The sequence below is a fragment of the Kryptolebias marmoratus genome, linkage group LG9 (genome assembly GCF_001649575.2).
Source record: "Kryptolebias marmoratus isolate JLee-2015 linkage group LG9, ASM164957v2, whole genome shotgun sequence".
In the NCBI taxonomy this organism is placed as follows: domain Eukaryota; kingdom Metazoa; phylum Chordata; class Actinopteri; order Cyprinodontiformes; family Rivulidae; genus Kryptolebias; species Kryptolebias marmoratus.
The window spans coordinates 2,970,047-2,978,884 of NC_051438.1; the positions used below are offsets into that span (position 1 = coordinate 2,970,047).

Genomic DNA, 8,838 nt, shown 5'->3' on the forward strand with positions numbered 1-8,838 from the left:
TTATTTATTTACTATACAACTACAACAGATTAACCTTTTGAGTTAACCTGATCTAACAGATTGAAACATCACATATCTCATGTGATTGTGCATAATGTAATTTACAAGGTTTGACCAAATCAGCTACAGCTCCATTTCTCATCATAAGATGATGTTAGTTTAAAACTCTGACATGAAAGGCAGTGGGTGATATGTGTTCCTTCAAGGAATGATAGGCCTTTAATATTTTTTTACCCTTTTCAGAAGTACATGTAGTTAACTTGAAGTCGGTTAATTGGAGATATCGTGGATTATAACCCACCTTCCTAAACTCCTGTCTCCTCTTTGAGTATTGGTGTGGACAGCTCTTCCTGATGATCACAGTGTTTCATTCCTGACTTACAAACAAAAACATGGAGAAACGTTAATTTAGTTACCAAAACAAATGAGCTAACCTCATGTTTTCTCCTCATTGGTCTCTGACTTCATTATTTTCTGCTTTAGTTGTCTCTATAGTAAGTTCTTTTGGCTGCTCCCTTCTTCAGGAGTTGCCACAGCAAGCGAACTCGCACAAATGATTTAGCAATTGTTTTACGCCGGATGCCCTTCCTGCCGCAACCTAGGTTCAGACCTGCAACCTCAGGATTACAAGACCACAGCACTGACTACCGAGCCACCACAGTCCCCATCACAAAAAGACCAGCTGTGTTTCTCTGGATGACAGATCAATATTTTTAAAGAACTGACTTTTAGTTTTCACTCAGAAAAGTTTGTCGTTACCACAGGAAACCATAATGAGCCACTGGCAACAGCTTTAACATATTTGGATCTTGGTTCTCTTTACCCTTCTAGAGTTCATACATCCAAATGTCAGCATTTTTTCTTACATTGTATATCATTACAAAATACAGTATCTGCCAATAAAAAGTATTCAGTCCTTGAGTGTTTTATGCTTTTATTGCTGTCATAAATCAATCATGGTCAATATAAATTGTCCTTCTGTACAAAAAAAAATCAAGAAAACCTTCAGTGTCGTATGAGATCAAATTTCCACAGAGTAATACCAATTAAATAAAAATATGTAATGTAAAATAAGTGACTACATAAATATTCACTCCCTACAAAGTAACATTTTGAAATTTAAAAACTTTTCCTTTTTCCTGTCATCAGACTTTTACCTATCTACTACTACTTTACCTTTACCTATTTACTACTACTACTACCGTAGTACTTTATTTATAAAGCACTTTAAAACAACAAAAGCTGTGACAAAGTGCTGCACAGATAAAAGTCAATACACACTCAGAACATGAAAAGACAAAAACAACAATATAAACAATGAAACGCTGTGATGGCGGTAAGAGCAAAAGTCTCAATGTGTGTTAAAAGCCATAGAGTAAAAATGTGTTTTAAGAAGAGTTTTAAAAGTGTACAATAAAGGGGCACTTTTAATATGTAACAGCTAATCGTTCCATAATTTGAGAGCAGCAACACTAAAAGCTCTGTCACCCCTGAGCTTCAGTTAGACCTCAGTACCTCCAGGAGCAGCTGATCAGCTGACCTGAGGCAACAAGCAGGAGAATATGCGTCAAGCAGCTCAGAGAGGTAAGATGGGACAAGACCATGTAAACTTTTAAAAACACATAAAAGAGTCTTAAAATGAACTCTAAAATGCACAGGCAGCCAGTGTAGAGAAGCCAGAACAGGAGTGATGTGCTCCCTCCTCCCAACTCTGGCTAAAAGCAGAGCAGCAGCGTTCTGGACCAACTGGAAACACATGAGGGAAGACTGGCTCACTCCAAGGTAAAGAGCGTTACAGTACTCCAGCAGAGTTGTAATGAAGACATGAATTACTGTTTCAAAATGCTGTTTTAAAAGAATTGGCTTTATCTTTGCCAGCTGCCTCAGGTGATAAAAACTGGACTTGGCCACTGCTCCAACCTGGCGATCTAATTTGGTCCACTGTATCAAAAGCAGCAGTTAGGTCAAGCAGAACTAGAACAACACATTCACCAGCATCATTTCTGCACATATGATGGCTTGTTATTACAGTAGTATGCAGGAATACGATATAATACATTTTTTTAAGCCATAGAGTTTCAAAAATAATACAAGCAGACAAAAATGATACCGTTCCCCGTGATGTATATAATCCATATGACAGTCAAAGCTACTTTGCAAACACCATATTAGGACAGTATTCTTGTTGAGGTCATTTTACATTTATTGTTATCAGCTTAATGTTGAATATTGTCAACTAAAAATGTCATACATCAACATACAGTGGAGTTGACATGAGCCCTCTACTCCGCATGCAGAGATGCTCTTCAGATGCACATACAGCATGCTAACCATCAAGCTTAGGTATCGTACAGCTTGAACAAACCATTTGAAGTGATCCCATCACCATGTGGGGGAGGATGGGAGGTTGACAATGGAGAACTTTGTGTAAAGTAGACACAAGACAACCTACTACTGCAGGAGGTGGTAAAAGTCCGCACAGAGGAACCAGATCTAGAAACACAGCAGGAAGATTACTCCCCAAAGCTTGAGAAGCTTGACAATAAAGTGTTTGCAGAAGACTGATCATAACATGCTATGAGGAAACTGGATTCTAGTATCATGTATTTAGTGTGATAACAGTGCACCTGGATGGGGGCTGAACCTTTGTAGGATCTTCTCATGACAAAGGCTGTTGATGTCAAAGGGGAGTGATCTGCTGTCTCACATTTGCCCTTCTTCCATTCATTCAGCAAGAAGCATGCTAAGCCCTGCTTATTTTCACTGTGTAACAGAAATGCCTTCCAATCACTAGGTACTTTTGTTAGTGCCTTAAAGATGTGAGTCTTCAATGTCCCCCTCCTTTTTCTTTCAGTAGCCTTGGTAGACACTTCCTGATACTTGCCTGTTACAAAGTTGATGTTATCTATCTTGATGTCATCTTGATCTTACCTATATCAGGTTCTCAGCATGATGTTTTTACTCTTCTAGGGAGTACAAAAGCTGTGACTTGTTAGTCTTCACTGGCAACCCATCACTTGTGGCAAGTTCTCATGGATTTACCAGGTCCTGGATGACTGAGAATCTATACCAGCATCGACCCAGGGAGTTGCTTAGTGCTCACTAAAGGCTGATGTGGTGCATCAGTGCATGAAAACTAGTTGCTCAAATACATTGAGTTCTGACATCAGTTGTTTGGTTTCTTCATAGAACATCAGACTTTGGCTGACTTTGCTGTGTTTGCGAATGTTTTCAGCTTCAGGTATTTCAGTGGTGAATTGAAGCTTGTTGATATATCCACCAGTGTTTCCTCTGCCTTTTTCCTCACTTCACTGACTGACAAAAAGTCTTGCTCCATGTCTTTAGAGATGGTGCCCCAGATGAAAGGCAGCACAGGTTTTCCTTGCCTTCAACTGTGAATGGGTTGACAGAATTTGATATTGCTTGTACAATCTTGCTTCTAGTTTCTTCACTTTCAACTATTTCTGTTAGCTTGACATTGTTGTGTGCTGACTTTTTTATTTATTTTTTGATGAGTCTGCCTTTGCTAACTTCATTGCTGCCTGTAGGTAACTTGCTCTGGAGTTCCTTTAGCAGCATTTTGTCACAGGGTAATTTAGGGGAAAAATGGTACACATTTTGTACAGATCTGATGAGATTTGATGACACATGATGAAAATAACAATGCAAAACCTTTCAAAATGACACCCATTTTTTCACATATTTCATTAATTTTACAGCCTAGATTCCATATTTTTTTCCAAAGATCTAATGTGCAGTTTCTAATCACGCCTTAACACACGATTATAACTAGTTAGAAACAATTTAATAGTAGTCTGTATGGTTCAGAACACCAATAATGACATATTGTCAATATTAGCACTTTTTCAAGTGGTATTGATCTTTAAGAGCTCACCTCGACCATGTACACCAGTGGTATGATTACTGACAACTTGATCTGAACAGCTCCTTGGACCTAGTTGTCAAAAATGTATGTCACCAAAAATCCTGAGTGGGTTAGAGGGTGGTAGTCTTGATACCTAGCCCATGGTCTAAACTGACAGATGTAGTACAACTGGTTACTATGTAAGTTTATCTGAAAAAGATGCTCTGATTTGACGGAAGACCAAAAAAGTAACCCACTGTTGCACTGTCTGCTTGTGAAGCTAAGGACACTGCAACCACTCAACTGTTTATGTATCATGTAGCTTTTTCAAACCACTGGTAAGTATCAGCATGCACCACCTAATGCTTAAGAGAATAATCAAGGTACTTATAATGATTGAAAACAATTCTGTAAACAGAGGGGTAAACATGTTGACATGAAGTACCACTTTGCAGGGTCAACTGCAAATAGTAACAACATTACTATTAGGGCCCTCTAAAACTAAGAGCAATGGGCTGTTAACTTCTGTAAAGTCCTCCCATAGATAGATAGATAGATAGATAGATAGATAGATAGATAGATAGATAGATAGATAGGAGTCAGAAAGCAGCTTTGCTGTGGCTTCGTCCTAACGTCACTACTTACGTCACCGTGACGTCACCACGCTTCGGCCCGCTGGATCGTTTGTAGGAAAGAGGCGGCACACCGGAAAGCTAACGGACAGCAACAAACTAGCGGTGATCAAAACTTGATTTCGGCGCCTGTGTGCCTGTGTGGACCTGCTGGATTTAACTCGGGACGTCGGTAAAATCCGTGCGAAGTGACCTTTGTGGCATCGAGCACTTTCTACCCGGGTAATGCGAGCGAAGTGAGCGTTTTGGCCTGCTCGGAGACGTCGAGCCCAGCTGACGCTAGCTAGCCGTGTAGCTACTTTTTTCACAATCCAAATCAAAACAAGGTGAGAGGAGGAAACTATCTGCATACACAAATCAGCGCACAGTAAAGAGTCCACAACTCCCAGCCTTGTTGTTTTTGCTTTGAAAGCTCCCATCGAGCTGCATGTTGTGTTTACTTCAGCAGCTAGGCAGCAGTGGTTAACTAATAGAGACGCTGTGTTTAGCTGTTTGCTGCTAAAGGAAAATATTATTACCGTACTAAGTGCTGAGGTCGGAGCCCCCTTATATGGAATAAACGTGCCAATTTCTTTTAAAACATCGAATATCCGATCTCCACAGCGTTTTGAACAGCGGGAGATAAATGAAGCCAATAGAGCAAACTAAGCTAAGTGGTTAGCCGTGGAGTTGGCTGCAGCAGCTAGCAGCTTGTTTACATCCCGCTCAGAGGGAAGCAGCGCTCCGTCAGAGTGTCTCCAAGCTGCTGAGAACAACCAGGGCTGCTCTGGATGGACTCTGTCACGGTTTGGGGCTTTTTATTGTTGGATGAGTTGTGTTGGCAGCTAGCCATCAGGACGGCTTTCTTTCTGTTTCCTCTCAGAGCGGCAGGTTTTCAACCCAAAACTACTGTTGTCAAAATTTCTTCGCCTCAGTTTGGATGTTTTATGGTTGTTGCAGTGTAGAACATCTGGTTGTAGAGGGAAATGTTAGTGAAGTATCATCCATCCATTTGGTTTACCCGCTTCTGCTATCCGGATCGCTGGGAGCTGGGGTCTGTCTCCTTCAGTCAGTGTGGGAGAGGCGGGGGACACCCTGGACATGTCTCCAGTCCATCACAGGGACACATGGAGACGAACGACACAAACAACCATTCTCATCTAAGGAGGTTGGAGTTACCAGTGAACCTAACATGCCTGTTTTTGGTCAGTGGGAGGCTGATAAAACAGAGTAGTAGACAGGTGTATGAAGGTGTGCTTTGTTCCCCACACTTCATTTCCTCGAAGAGAAACTGAAACAATCTGGCCGTCACTCTCATTCCATTTCTCTTTTCACTTATTTGGATATATTCTTGTCTCCTGTCTGGATTTGTTAAATCCTTTCTTCCACAAAGACCTGTCTTTTCTTGAAGGAACAGATATTGTCCGCTGCCTTTCTGTGTTGAGGATTACTCTAAGCTACTACCATACCAAGTTTTAGCTTCATGTCTCTTAAATTGACTGCATTCCAGTCATGTTTGTGTTGACTAAGAGTGATTAGTTTGTGGCGAGTATCTTGAATTGGGATGGCTCCAAAACGTAATCAGTTGTAGGTGTACGTCTGATAATCACTTTTTGAAAGTTTAATTAAAACCCATGCAGTGGTGCCTGAGATATTTTAATAACAGACACTTTGGGTTGACACAAACAGTGCCAAAGTTTTAAGCAAAAATATTTCACAATGTGTAGTACTCTGAGTGTGTGTCAGATATGATGCTCGTGCCAAATCTTAGCTCAGTAACTTTAGAAGCAAACATTTTTTTTAATGTTTGCTAAGGGTGATCAGCTGTGGCAGCCTTCCTGAAAGAGCTCGACTCTCAGAGTTAATCAGTCGTTACCTTCTGAGAGTTTCATTAAAATCTATCCCTTGGTTCATGAAACATTTCGCTAACAGACAGACAAATGAACACATACATGTGCAAAAACACGATCACTTTTGGTGGCTGGCAAAATAAAAAAAAAAGTTTTTTGTAACAAGGTGAAGTTATTTTTAATTTTCATAATGTTATTAAAACAAAAGTTGTGTTGTTTATCTGCTATGAAGCTGTAGTTACTGAAAGCTTTTTGTGGTGTTCCTCAAGGCTCAGTATTTGGGTCTCTGTTTTACATGAGATACCCTTAAAGTCTCAGAACATTTAAATTTATACTGTTTGCAAACGAAACAAATCTGTTGTACTGGGAATAAAAATGTGGGTCCTGGAGAAGAGCTAAATAATCCAAAGAAATTTGGTTCCATGCTAATAAATTTACCCTAAATCGAAATAAAACTAGCCAAAAGTGTTGCTGTTTTGTGGGGAATGAGATCTGTCCTGGACTACAAATCTTTGTTTATTTTGTAGAATACACTCATTGCACCATATTTGACATATTGTGTGGAAGTCTGGGGCAATACATCAAAACAAATTTACAGCCGTTGTACATCATGCTAAATAGAATTCTTCATAATGTGGGTTATTGGAAACATACAAACATCAAGTGAACTAAAACTTTGGGATATTGTAACTTTTAAAATAGTACACCTTATGTTTAAAGTAAGAAATCATCAGTTTCCACACAATATTTAAAACATGTTTTGTGACAGAGAGGGAGGTTATAATTTAAGAGGAGAGGGAAATAAAAAAAACAACAACAATGTATTAGAACAACCAAAAAGAGTTTTTGTTCATTAGTGTGTGGAGTAGATTTATGGAATGGATGAGTTAAAACGAAGTACAAATATAAACCAGCTTAAAAAACTGTTTAAAAAGGAGCTTATTGGGAAATATGTTATGTAAGATGAGTGTTTCAAAGACCAATAATGCTATTGATAATATAAAATGTTTAAATAATTGTATATTTAAAGATGAGAATGTGAGATTTAAGTGTCATGTAATGTGAAAATAATTTATTTGGTGTTTGGAGATTCAAATGTTTATAAGTTGATGACTATGAGAGAGGCAGAAAAATATAAGATCTTGTATCTTCTACCTGCTCCCTTTCGAACAGATAATTTAGGATTGCATGTCAATTGGGCAAGACAGTTTGTTTTAATTATATATATATATATTCCTTGCTTATATTTATTTTTGTCTGTTCAAAATAAAGAGAGAGAAAGAAAGAAAACACAACTTATAATTTTAAGTCACATTTCAATTAACCAGTCCCTCCAGGATTTTGCTGACTTTTTTGTGATTGTTGCGACCTAAAAGAGAAAACAGGGCAAAAAGAACAAATTAATTTACTAAATAAGGCCTAGTGTTTCTACAGTAATCTGTTCAAGTTTTAATATAAATAAAAACATGACATGTTGAAAATTAACCCAAAAAGGTTATATTTAAAAATTAATTAATTTTGTCCAGCCCATTTTTGGAGTTTTGTGTGAAATTATGTCAAATTTGCCTTTTTTTTCCCCTCTGTTTTTGTGTTGTTCCAATACACACAAAGGAAATAAACATGTGTATAACAAAACATGTTTATTGCAATAATTTTCTGGGAGAAATGCTTCTGTGGAAAAAATTCAGGGGTGCCAACATATATCTGCTGACCATAAACGTATATACATAAGTACCCCTACATACGGTTATATTCAAATATGCGTCTATATTCATAAACATACTCACATTACATACATAGTTGTGCAATACGTATATACATCTACACAACAGTATAAACTTATATAATTTTACATTTTAAGACTCTTTTAAAGCACACCAAAAAGGAAACACATAATTTAAGATCACTTTACTTGTCTGTACGATGTTACATTAATCCCTCTTCACTGCAACAATATATACCTAACTGTAGTGCTGGGTGATATAACGATACAAATCGTGGGGACGATAGAAAAGTGTCTATTGTGATATATTTTCTTCTATCGTCTCTATCGTTTCTGTTGTTTCTATCATAATTGTATCAATGATTCATGTAAATATTTCATAACGTAGGCTACGACGAATGTATTAGTGTTGTCACTTTGCATACATTCAGTTTATATAAGTGATAAATAAGAAGAAAAAATATCTATTTTGCAAAGAACCTCCGTTTTGCAACATGACGCTGCTTTACGGCAGCGGCTTTCTGTGCGGCGCAGTGTTTTCACCATAAATGCTGAAAGATGGAGACGCATGAAGTATCAAACCCGGGGCTGCATCAAGTAGAGACAGCTAGCAGGCAGCCCAAGAAGAAAGACTTTTACCGAAACGAGGGGGACGTCTGTGATTTGGTTCAAGAAGTCGACACGGAGCAGAAAAAGGTAATATGCTAACTCTGCTAATGCTAATGCTAACTCTGCTATGAGACTGTTTTCTCATCTGATGCCAACACAACAAACCTCTTCTATCACTTA

At 38.3% G+C, this 8,838-nt stretch overlaps 1 protein-coding gene across 3 annotated transcripts in view; it reads left to right on the forward strand.

Annotated features, from left to right (window-relative positions):
• The first annotated feature begins 4,524 nt into the window (after positions 1-4,524).
• The window catches only part of elf2a (E74-like factor 2a (ets domain transcription factor)), a 20,231-nt gene continuing 15,917 nt past the window's right edge, over positions 4,525-8,838 (forward strand). For 2 of the 3 annotated variants that reach the window (XM_017439181.3, XM_025002243.2), the window contains exon 1: positions 4,526-4,823. The gene's annotated coding sequence lies outside the window, so the exon portion shown is untranslated. Of the gene's footprint in view, positions 4,824-8,838 lie in introns of all 3 variants that reach the window. The other variant, XM_017439182.3, reaches the window with a different exon arrangement.